This window comes from Rhinopithecus roxellana, chromosome 6, assembly GCF_007565055.1.
Source record: "Rhinopithecus roxellana isolate Shanxi Qingling chromosome 6, ASM756505v1, whole genome shotgun sequence".
Lineage (NCBI taxonomy): Eukaryota > Metazoa > Chordata > Mammalia > Primates > Cercopithecidae > Rhinopithecus > Rhinopithecus roxellana.
In genome coordinates, this window is record NC_044554.1 from 155,507,419 (window position 1) to 155,518,978 (window position 11,560).

Sequence of the window (11,560 nt, forward strand, 5' to 3'; positions counted from 1 at the left end):
CAAAGTGCTGGGATTACAGGCGTGAGCCACCGTGCCTGGCCTGTAGTTATCTCTTTATCAAAAAAAAATGGGAGACAGGTTTGTGTGACCCAGTTCCCAGCTTGACTTTTCCCTGTAGCATAGAGAGTCTAAGGTCCCGAGATTTTATATTCCTTTTATAATATAAACAGGAAATAATAATATGTATTTGTAAGATCTGAAAACTACAGTGTAAAAGAAAGAACACACACAAAGAATACACACACACACACACACACACAAACATATATACATATATACACGAACACACATATATGGTCTCTGCCCCTGTTTCCTGGGTGCGTAGCTCCTGAAACCCTTGAAATCTGCAAAGTGGTAAGTGTCTTTGTGGATGCTAATGAGACGACTGATCTCTGGGGCCTCGTGAATAGCCTCAAAATGAGGACTGGTTGCCAGGGGAGTCAACCTCGTGACTAGGGGGTTGGAAATTTCAGCCCTCTGCCCCCAGATTTCCAGGGATAGGGAGGAGCTGAAGGTTGAGTTGATCATCAGTGACCAATGATTTAATCAATCATGTCTATGTGGCCATCGCGGTGGCTCATGTCTGAAATCCTAGCACTGTGGGAGGCCAAGGCAGGAAGATTGCCTGAGGCCAGGAGTTTGAGACCAGCCTGGGCAACACAGTGAGAATCCATCTCTACAAATAAAACAATTAGCCAGGCATGGTAATGCTACTCAGGAGGTGGAGATGGGAGGATCACTTGAGTCCAGGAGATCAAGGCTGCAGCAAGCTATGATTGCACCACTGCTTGCCAGCCTTGGTGACAGAGCTAGGCCTCTGTCTCAAAAACAAAAAACAAAACAAAACAAAACAAAAAACAAACTAAAAACCAAATCATGACTATGTCATGAAGTCTCCGTGAAACTCAGGACAGCAGCCGGGTGTGGTGGCTCATGCCTGTACTCCCAGCACACTGGGAGGCCAAAGCGGGCGGATCACTTGAGGTCAGGAGTTTGGGACTAGCGTGGGCAGCATAGCAAGCTTCTGTCTCTATTTTTTGTTTTGTTTTGTTTTGTTTTTGAGACGGAGTCTCACTCTGTTGCTCAGGCTGGAGTGCAGTGGCGCGATCCCAGCTCACCGTAAGCTCTGCCTCCCGGGTTCATGCCCTTTTCCTGCCTCAGCCTCCCGAGTAGCTGGGATTACAGGCTCCTGACACCATGCCCTGCTAATTTTTTGTATTTTTAGTAGAGACGGAGTTTCACTGTGTTAGCCAGGATAGTCTCTATCTCCTGACCTCGTGATCTGCCCGCCTCGGCCTCCCAAAGTGCTGGGATTACAGGTGTGAGCCACTGCGCCTGGCCTATTTTTTAAATGTTTTTGTTTGTTTGTTTTTTAAAAGACAAAGTAAACATGGGGCAGAGGAAGCAGTCAGATATGCATTTGTCTCACGTGAGCAGAGGGATGACCTTGGGGTCTATCCTTTGTCCTGCAAGGATAAGCTATCAATGTACATTTTCAGGGTGAAATTCAACAAAACTGTTATAAGGTCAAACTCTTGAGGTCCACAAGGAATTTCCTCATGGGCAAATCGTGAGGGAGGTATGTAGCTTTTTTAAAAAAAATCTTTGTAGGTCGGGTGAGGTAGCTCACGCCTGTAATCCCAGAACTTTGGGAGGCCGAGGCAGGCGGATCATGAGGTCAGGAGATCGAGACCATCCTGGCTAACATGGTGAAACCCCGTCTTTACTGAAAATACAAAAAATGAGCCAGGCGTGGTGGCAGGCGCTTGTAGTCCCAGCTACTCGGCAGGCTGAGGCAGAATGGCATGAACCCAGGAGGCGGAGCTTGCAGTGAGCCGAGATCGCGCCACTGCACTCCAGCCTGGGTGACAGAGCGAGACTCCGTCTCAAAAAAAAAAAAAAAAAAAAATCTTTGTAGCTATCTATTTAGGGACAAAATGGGAGAGACAGGTTTGAATGATCCAGTTTCCAGCTTGACTTTTGCCTTTGGCTTAGTGAGTTGGTGGTCCTGAGATTTATTTTCCTTTCACAGTCATTATTCAGGGAAGAGGGTAGGGTCTTGATATTCAAATTTTCTTGGGTTGTATTACACTTGTTCCTTCAAATGATAAAAGGTTTTGTAGCTACGATCGTTCATCAGAAAACTTCAGCAGAAGTGTATTACATAAAACCTCTGCAGTGTGATAAATCTACTAGGGTTTGGATGAGGCCAGACATTGCTCATTCAGTATCTCAAACCCAGAAAGATGAGTTACTGACATTGAATATGTGAAAGGAAAACCAACAGTTTGGTTTAATTTCTTGAATTTCATGTAAAACAGTTCTGGTTTTGTTTTGTTTTGTTTTGAGACAGAGTCTTGCTCTGTTGCCCAGGCTGGCATGCAATTGCACCATCTCAGCTGATTGCAACCTCTACCTCCTGGTTCAAGAGATTCTCCTGCCTCAGCCTCCTGAGTAACTAGGATTACAGGTGTGTACCACCACACCTGGCTAATTTTTGTATTTGTAGTAGAGATGGGGTTTCACCATGGTGGCCAGGCTCGTCTCCAACTCCTGGCTTCATGCAATCCACCTACCTTGGCCTCCTAAAGTGCTGGTAGTATAGGCATGAGCCACCATGCCTGGCCAAAACAGTTCTGTTGAATTTCACCCTGACAACATAAATGAAAAAGTTGTCTTCACAGGTAAAGGACAAAGGACAGAACTAAAAGTCATCCCTCTGTGCACCGGAGACAAGCGTATCTGACTGCTTCCTGTACTCTATGTTTATTTATCTTATGAAAAAATGCAGATTCACTGAGTGCAAGATAAATGCATAATTGACTATTTATCCTACCTTTTCTTTCCATATGTAAAATGTGGATGCTGTAAACGCTGATCAACGACTGAAAGGAACACAATCGTTTGGCGCTTCCATTTGTTCTCCCTCCCCGCTTGTTTTTTAATTTTGCATTCCCCTACTACTCACTCTTTTTCCCTTTATTTATTTATTTATTTATTTATTTATTTATTTATTTAAGACTGAGTCTTGCTCTGTTGCCCAGGCTGCAGTGCAGTGGTACAATCTGAGCTCACTGCAACCTCTGCCTCCTGGGTTCAAGCAATTCTCCTGCCTCAGCCTCCCGAGTAGCTGGGATTACAGGCATGCGCCACCATGCTCAGCTAATTTTTGTATTTTTAGTAGAGACGGGGTTTCACCATGTTGGCCAGGCTGATATCAAACTCCTGACGTCAGGTGATCCGCCTGCCTAGGCATCCCAAAGTGCTGTAATTACAGGCATGCATCACCCAGCCTGGCCTCTTTTTCCCTTTAAATATTGAAGTCCCCAAACCGTCTTTGGAAAAAAAAAAGCATGCATCACAAATATTTCCTGTGATTTTTATTTCTTTCTTCTTCCCACTGCATCCTCAACTTTGGCAAAATGACCTCTAAAAATGACTGAGACATGCTTCAGTAATTTTCTTTGATTTACAAATGTTTACCAAATTCAGATACTTTAATTCAGTAAAACACAACAGCTAAAACAAAGATATCAGAAAAATGTTGAATGACTGGCCAGGTGTGGCAGCTGATGCCTGTAACCTCAGCACTTTGGGAGGCCGAGGCTGGAGGGTCAGTTGAGGTCAGGAGTTTGAGACCAGCCTGGCCAATATGGTGAAACCCCACCTCTACTAAAAATACAAAAATTATCCAGGTGTGGTGGTGAGCACCTGTAATACCAGCTTCTTGTTAGGCTGAGGCAGGAGAATTGCTTGAACTTGGAAGGTGGAGGTTGCAGTGAGCTGAGATTGTGCCACTGCACTCCAGCCTGGACAACAGAGCGAGACTCTGTCTTAAAAAAAAAAAAAAAAAAAAAAAAGAAAAAAGAAAAAGAAGGAAAAAGAAAAATGTTGGATAGTATCTGTGTCTCTGAAAAAAACAGATCAGGCCAGGCGCGGTGGCTCATGCCTGTAATCCCAGCACTTTGGGAGGCCAAAATGGGCGGATCACAAGGTCACGAGATCGAGACCATCCTGACTAATATGGTGAAACCCCATCTCTACTAAAAATACAAAAAAATTAGTTGGGTGTGGTGGCAGGCGCCTGTAGTCCCAGCTATTCGGGAGACTGATTGAGGAGAATGGTGTGAGCCCAGGAGGCAGAGCTTGCAGTGAGCCGAGACTGTGCCACTGCACTTCAGCCTGGGCGACAGAGCAAGACTCCGTCTCCAAAAAAAAAGGAAACATATCAGGATGCTGATGAATAAGATCTAAGAGTCTATGAATAAGACTTATAGAAATAAGAAGATGCTGGCTGGGCATGGTGGCTCACGTCTGTAATCCCAGCACTTTGGGGGGCTGAGGCTGGTGGATCACTGGAGGTCAGGGGTTCGAGACCAGCCTGGCCAACATGGCGAAACCCCTTCTCTACTAAAAATATAAAATTAGCTGGGCGTGGTGGCGTGTGGCTATTGTCCCAGCTACTTGGGAAGGCTGAGGCAGGAGGATCGCTTGAACCTGGGAGGCGGAGGTTGCAGTGAGCTGAGAGCATGCCACTGCCCTCCAGCTTGGGCAACAGAGCATGGCTCCATTTCAAAAAAAAAAAAAAAAAAAAAAAGATGCCAAATGATTCCTGAGACCCCTTTGTGATATTTTAAAAATGCAATTAAACATGTTTCCAGCATTTTGGGAGGCCAAGGCAGGTGGATCACTTAAGGTCAGAAGTTTGAGACCAGCCTGGTCAACATGGTGAAACCCCGTCTCTACTAAAAACACAAAAATTATTATCTGGGCATGGTGGCATATGCCTATAATCCTAGCTACTCAGGAGGCTGTGGCAGGAAAATCGCTTGAACCCAGGAGGCAGAGGTTTTGGTGAGCCAAGATCGCACCATTGCACTCCAGCCCAGAAAATAAGAGCGAAACTCTGTCTCAAAAAAAAGAGAAAAAGAAAAATGAAAGAAAGAAAAGAAAGAGGATGTGTCTCTTCTTTTCAGCAGCTGCAAAGTGGTAGACAACATTTCATGTCATAAAATTGATTCAAAGAATCTTATCTGAATAAGGTATGTAACTGAAATACTCATGAAATTTGTTCTGTTTTCTGTTGCTAAAAATGGTCCTTGGGAACAAGATACTGAAACATACAGGAAATGGATGAATCTCAAAAACATGCTGTGTGGAAGAAGCCAGACCCAAAAGAGCATCCCGTATAATTCTACTGATGGGACATTCTAGAAACACCAAATCTAATCCGTAGTGACACAGAGCAGATGTGGGTCAGGGGTGGAAGGTGGATTGACTGGGAGGGGTCAGAGGCAACTCCCTGAGTAACAGGAAAGTTTTTTTTTGTTTTTTTTTTTTGAGTCGGAGTCTTGCTTTATTGCCCATGCTGGAATGTAGTGGCTTGATCTTGGCTCACTGCCACCTCTGCCTTCCAGGTTAAAGCAATTCTCCTGCCTCAGCCTCCTAAGTAGCTGAGACCACAGGCGTGCACCACCACACCTGGCTGATTTTTATATTTTTAGTAGAGACAGGGTTTCACCGTGTAGTCCAGGCTGGTCTCAAACTCCTGACCTCAGGTGATCAGCCTGCCTCCCAAAGTGCTGGGATTACAGGCATGAGCCACCGCAGAGCCCTAGGGAAAGTTCTTTTTTGTTGATTTGTCTTTGTTTTTGTTTTGAGACAGGGTCTCATTGTGTTGCTCAGGCTGGAGTGCAATGGCGCTACCTCAACTCACTACAGACTTCCCCACCTGGACCCAAGTGATCAGCCTCCCAAGTAGCTGGGACTACAGGCCTTTGCCAACATGCTTGGCTAAATTTTAAAATATTCTTTGTAGAGATGATATATCACTATATTGCCCAAGCTGGTCTGGAACTCCTGGGGTCAAGCGATGCTCCTACTTTGCCTTCTCCAAGTGTCAGGAGTACAGGTATGAGCCATCGCTCCTGGCCTTAAATTTTTTTTTTTTTTTTGTGACAGCGTCTTCCTCTGTCGCTCTGACTGGTATGCAGTATTGCAGTCACAGCTCATTGCTGCCTCCAATTCCTGACTCAAGTGATTCTCTTGCCTCAGCCCCCTGAGAAACTGGGACCACAGATGCATGCCACCATACCTGGCTAATTTAATTTTTTTTTTTTTTTTTGAGATGGAGTTTTGCTCATCGCCTAGGCTGGAGTGCATTGATGCAATCTCAGTTCACCGCAACCTCTGCCTCCCGGGTTCGAGCAATTATCCTGCCTCAGCCACCCAATTAGCTGGGATTATAGGCATGGGCCACCACGCCTGGCTAATTTTGTACTTTTAGTTGAGACGGGGTTTCTCCATGTTGGTCAGGCTGGTCTCGAACTCCCAACCTCAGGTGATCCATCTGCCTTGTCCTCCCAAAGTGTTGGGATTACAGGCGTGAGCCACCGCGCCCCGCCATTTCTAAAAAATTTTGTAGCGGGGTGCATTCATGTTGCCCAGGTTATCCTGGAACTCCTGGCCTCACGCAGTCCTCCCAATTCAGCCTCCCAAAGTTGAGATTACAGGCATGAGCCACTGCATCTAAGCAGAAAGTTCTATATCTTGATAGTGGCAGTGGGTATTCAGATATATCCATTTGCTAAGCCTCATCAAACTGTACAGTTCAAGTGAGACCCTGTCTCAAAACAACCTATACACTTAAAATGAGTGCATTTTATTGTATGTAAACTTCAATAAAGTTTATTTTAAATAATAAAACAACTGTCCATGGAAGTATTTATGCAAAGGGGAGGAGGTCTTTGAGGACACTCAAAATTCAGAGATTAGTTTTAGATATTGCCAAAAAAAAAAACCCAAACCAAGACTTTAACCTCAAAAACCACGCAAGAGGGCGGCTCAGGTGGGAGGACTGGAAATGCCTGTTATTCTAATTGGATGTTGTGCTTGATAATTGTTGTCATCGTATTGATGTTAAAATATTAAAGTAGCAACTAAAATATCAAGTGACATCTCTGTAGATATAAAAATATAAACACTTGTATTTATATATATATGGGCCAAACGTGGTGGCTCATACCTGTAATCCAGGCATTTTGAGAGGCAGAGACGGGAAGATCACTTGAGGCCAGGAGTTCGAGACCAGCCTGGTCAATATAGCAACACCCCATCTCTACTAAAAAAAAATCTGACCGGGTGCGGTGGCTCACACCGGTATACCCAACACTTTGGGAGGCTGAGGCAGGTGGATCACGAGATCAGGAGATCGAGATCATCCTGGCTAACACGGTGAAACCCCGTTCCTACTAAAAATACAAAAAATTAGCCATGCATGGTGACGTGCGCCTGTAGTCCCAACTACTTGAGAGACTGAGGCAGGAGAATCGCTTGAACCTCGGAGGTGGAGGTTGCAGTGAGTCAACATTGTGCCACTGCACTCCAGCCTGGGTGACAGAGCAAGACTTCATCTCAAAAATGAATAAATAAATAAAAATTTAAAAAAAGTTTTAAAAAAATCTATACATTTCATATGTATGTGTGTGTGTGTATATACATGGTGAAAATTGACAGTTTCCTTTTCTCTATATTATAGAGTGTATAAAAAAACCCATGACTCTGTCAATTCCTTCTTCAAACATAAATTTGAAAGTCTTTCAGGCTGGGCATGGTGGCTCATACCTGTCATCTCAACACTTTGGGAATCTGAGCTGGGAGGATTGCTTGAGGCCAGCAGTTCAAGGGCAGCCTAGGCAACATAGTGAGACCCTGACTACAAACTTTTTTTTTTTTTTTGAGATGGAATTTCACTCTCGTTGCCCAGGCTGGAGTTTAATGGTGCGATCTTGGCTCACTCCAACATCTGCTTCCTGGGTTCAAGTGGTTCTCCAGCCTCAGCCTCCCAAGTAGCTGGGATTACAGGGGTGTGCCACCATATTTGGCTAATTTTGCATTTTCAGTAGAAATGAGGGTTTCTCCATGTTGGCCAGGCTGGTCTCGAACTCCCAACCTCAGATGATCCACCTGCCTCAGCCTCCTAAAGTGTTGGGATTACAGGCATGAGCCACTATGCCCAGACTACAAATGTGTTTTTTTGTGTTTTTGGTTTTTTTGTTTTTTGTTTTTGAGATGGAGTCTTGCTCATGTCTCACAGGCTGGAGTGCAGTGGTGTGATCTCAGCTCACTGCAACCTCCACCTCTCAGGTTCAAGCAATTCTTCCTCAGCCTCCCGATTAACTGGGATACAGGTGTGCACCACCACACTCGGCTAATTTTTGTATTTTTAGTAGAGGTGGGCTTTCGCCATGTTGGCCAGGCTGGTTTTGAACTCCTGACCTTAGGTGATCCACCTGCCTTGGCCTCCCAAAGTGCTAGGATTACAGACATGAGCCACTGTGCCTGGCCAACAAAATGTTTTAAAAATTAGCTGGGCATAGGGCCTGGCATGAAGGCTCACACCTGTAATCCCAGCACTTTGGGAGGCCGAGGCAGGCAGATCACCTGAGCTCAGGAGTTTTGAGACCAGCCTCGCCAACATGGTGAAACCCCGTCTCTACTAAAAATACAAAAATTAGCCAGGCATGGTGACACACCTGTAATTCCAGCTATTCAGGAGGCTGAGGAAGGAGAATCGCTTGAAGCCAGGAGGCAGAGGTTGCAGTGAGCCGAGGTTGTTCCAATGCACTCCAGCCTGGGTGACCGTCTCAAAAAAAAATAAAATAAATAAAAAATAAAAAAAATTAGCTGGGCGCGATGGCATGTGTCTGTATTCCCAGCTACTTGGGAGGTTAAGGCGGGAGGATCATCTGAGCCCAGGCGGTCGAGGCTACAATGAACTGTGATACAGCCTAGGTGACAGTGCAAGACACTTTCTCAAGAAAAAAAAGTCTTTGCGAGGCGGTATGGCAGAGTGATTTAGAGTGACAGCAATAAGCACTTGGAAACAGATTGATTAGGTCAGATTCCCAGTTCTGCATCTTACTAGCTCCGTGGTGTCAGAAAAGTTACTGAATCTTCATGTGTCTCAGTTTCCACATTTGAGAAATGGTAATAATAGTCCCTATCCTGTGGTTTGGTTATGGTTTGTTTGACCCCACCAAGTGTTGTGTTGAAATTTGATTCTCAGTGTTGAAAGTGGGGCCTAGTGGGAGGTGTTCAGGTCATAGGGGCAGGTCCCTCATGAATGGCTTGGTGCCATTCTTGTTGCAGTTAATGATTCTCACTCCTCCTCCTCCTCCTCCTCTTCTTCTTCTTCCTTTTTTTCCTTCTCCTCCTCCTCCTCCTCCTCCTCCTCCTCCTCCTCCCAGGTTCAAGTGATTCTCCTGCCTCAGCTTCCTTAGTAGCTGGGATTACAGACACCTGCCACCACACCTGGCTAATTTTTGTATTTTTAGTAGAGACGGTGTTTCACTATGTTGGCCAGACTAGTCTTGAACTCCTGACCTCAGGTGATCCTCCCGCCTCAGCCTCCCAAAGTGCTGGGATTACAGGCGTGAGCCACTGAGCCTGGCCTGAATTACTGATTTTTACATACTGTACAAACGTCCGCATCCTACTTTTTCTTACTTTTGTTAAATTTGGCCTAAAGCTGCCTCATAAAAAATGAACTGTATCCTAATTTAATTAAGCATGTCAACATTTCACTAATGGAATATAAACGTAAAATTAAAAAATAAGAAAATATGACAAAAAAAAAAAAACCGTGTAAACATTTGGGAAAAAGCCTTTAGGCCTTGTCAGTTCCTAGAATGTATTTATTTTCACTGCGCTGGGGACTCCATTTCCAGTATTAAGGTCCATTTTCAGAAGGTGAGTTTGGTGAGCGTGAAAAAAGGGGGTGGGGGAGTAATCGTACAAACAATTGTGTCCAAGCCAGGTTTCTAGGACCTGAGGGACCCCTCCGTATGGCAGAGGCACCCGACATCCATAACTGTTGTGCACCCTGCGAATGACTTTATGGTCTAAGAAGAACATGTGTTCAGAGCCCCAACTAAGGAATCAGGAGTGGCAATATCCTGTTAGGATGCCAGCCTATGAAACCCCAGAGTCTAGAGGTCAAGCTGGGCACTTAGCTTCTTTCTTTTTTTTGAGATGGAGTTTCACTCCTGTTGTCCAGGCTGGAGTACAATGGCGCGATCTTGGTTCACTGCAACCTCCACCTCCCAGGTTCAGGCGATTTTCCTGCCTCAGCCTTCCCAAATAGTTGGGATTACAGGTGCCCGCCACCACACCCGGCTAATTTGGTATTTTTAGTAGAGATGGGGTTTCTTCATGTTGGTCAGGCTGGTCTCGAACTCCCAACCTCAGGTGATCTGCCTGCTTCGGCCTCCCAAAGTGCTGGGACTACAGGTGTGAGCCACCGTGCCCGGCCAAGGCACTTGGTTTCTTAGGTCACCCACTTGGCCCTCTTCCAAGTTGTACTTTCTTTCTTTCCTTCCTGTTCTAAAGTTTTTTAATAATTTTTTTTTTTTTTTTTCTGAGATGGCAGCTCACTCTGTAGCCCAGGTTGCAGTGCAGTGGCATGATCTCAGCTCACTGCAACCTCTGCCTCCCGGGTTCAAGCATTTCTCCTGCTTCAGTCTCCCGAATAGTTTGGACTACAGGTGCCTGCCACCTGGCTAATTTTTGTATTTTTAGTAGAGATGGGGTTTCTCCATGTTGGCCAGGTTGGTCTCAAACGCCTGACCTGAAGTGATCCTCCCGCCTTGACCTCCCAAAGTCCTGGGGTTACAGGTTTGAGCCACTGCACCTGGCCTGCTTTTTTTTTTTTTTTTTTAGACTGAGTCTTGCTCTGTCGCCAGGCTGGAGTGCAGTGGTGTGATCTTGGCTGACTGCAGCCTCTGCCTCCTGGGTTCAGTAGATTCTCCTGCCTCAGCCTCCTGAGTAGCTGGGACTACAGGCACATGACACTATACCCAGCTAATTTTCAGTAGAGATGGGGTTTCACCATTATTGGCCAGGCTGGTCTCAAACCCTTGACCTCGTGATTCTCCCACCTCTGCCTCCCAAAGTGCTGGGATTACAGGCGTGAGCCACAGCACCCAGAGCTGGCCTGCTTTTTAATAAACTTTTACTACTGCTCTGCAACTGGCCTTCCTCTGGCTTTCTGCCTTATACCCTTCAGTGCAATTCTTTCTTCCGAGGAGGTGAGAATTGAGGTTGTTGCTGATGTGTTAGGGACTCACCACCGGGAACTCCACCAGTAACAGGTCGAGGATGCTAGCTGAAAATGTTATGTAAGCTGCATGCTTTTTACAAATCGTAGTGGTTCTCATGTCCAGCAATGGCCACTGAACTGTCCCTGTATGAAAGTACCCTCCATAAACCTATGTCTCCTTTGCTGTCTCCAGATCTCCTCCTCTACCTCTCCCACACGGTGCCTTCCCTACTGGAGTAAAGCGGGGTCCCGTAGGGCACCCTTTCCCTGCAATTTTTTTTTTTTTTTTTTGAGACAGAGTCTCGCTCTGTTGCCCAGACTGGAGTGCAGTGGTGCGATCTCGGCTCACTGCGGCCTTTGCCTCCGTTTAAGCGATTCTCCTACCTCAACTTCCCGAGTAGCTGGGATTACAGGCGCGCGTCATCACGTCCCGCTAATTTTTTTTTTTTTTTTTTTTTTTTT